Here is a 1167-nt window from a genome sequence, read left to right on the forward strand (position 1 = left end):
CCAGGGCTGGGGTTAGGATGCTCGCCTTTGGGGTGGGAAGGGGCCCGGGCTGCCCTCCACCAGCTCACCCACGGAGCCCCTGTGCGAGAGCCCAGCCCCACCAAAGCGGCATTTCTGGGACAGACCCACAGGAGGGAGGGCGCTGCCTTTCCAGACGATTGCTCCAATCTTGCTTCCAGCCCCCCTTTCCAATTTATCTTCCCCCTGCCCTGCTGGGGGGAGGCGTTGGCAGTGAGGCATCCCCCTCGCCTGCAGCCAGCTCTCGGAGGCTCAGCCCCGCTTGCTCGCAGCCACTGGCTGAGCTCGCCCCAGTCCCCTGGGATGGCTCCAAGGACCCCGGCTCGGTTAACCTGCCTGTATCCAGGGCGCTCAGCCTCTGATAGCCCCCCCTTGGTTAATCCGCATGTGGTCAAGCACTGGGGGGGAGGAGGAACGGAGAAGAGAGGTGGCATCCTCTTCCTCTGATGGCGGGTTAAGCTGTTGGTCACCAACAGGAGCTCCCCCAGCCGCCTCAGCACGTTGGCGGGCAGCATGGTGCTCACTTCGTGGCCTGAGACGACGGTGGGACGCAGGGCCCAGGCTCCCTGCAGCCTCCCACTGGCCCCCGGCACGGGCTCTCGCAGTCCTCAGCCAGGCGGATCGGCTGCCTCTGGCCCCTCAAAAATAAATACGGGTCACTATGTCCGCCTCTACTACCTGCACCCAGGCACAAAGCGGGCCTTCAGCTTCCCCTGGACCACCCCCATACATTAGCCCAGTCCTTCGCTTTTTTTTGTAAATGCTCCACAGCCGTTAATGAGCTTGCGCAAATTTAACCCAGCCTGGATGCCTGTGCAGTGAGATGGGTGGAACTCAGGGCATGGGGCGCGTGCCGGGATCCCGGCAGCAGCGGGGTGCTGTCTGGCTCCTCTTCAGGTCCCTCTCTGCTCAGGGCACGTTCCTCCCGGTCTGACACCCTGTGCTGTTGGCAGACATCCCAAACCTGGCTGGAAAGCTGCCCAGGGAAGGGGTTGAGTCCCCATCCCTGGAGGTATTTAAAAGAAGGATAAATGAGGTGCTTAGGGGGAGGGTTTAGTGGTGGGATGGCAGGGTTAGGGTAACGGTTGGACTTGATCTTAAAGGTCTTTTCCAACCTAAACAATTCTATGATTATATGATTCTATGATT

Source organism: Egretta garzetta, unplaced genomic scaffold (genome assembly GCF_000687185.1).
Source record: "Egretta garzetta isolate BGI_Z169 unplaced genomic scaffold, ASM68718v1 scaffold923, whole genome shotgun sequence".
Lineage (NCBI taxonomy): Eukaryota > Metazoa > Chordata > Aves > Pelecaniformes > Ardeidae > Egretta > Egretta garzetta.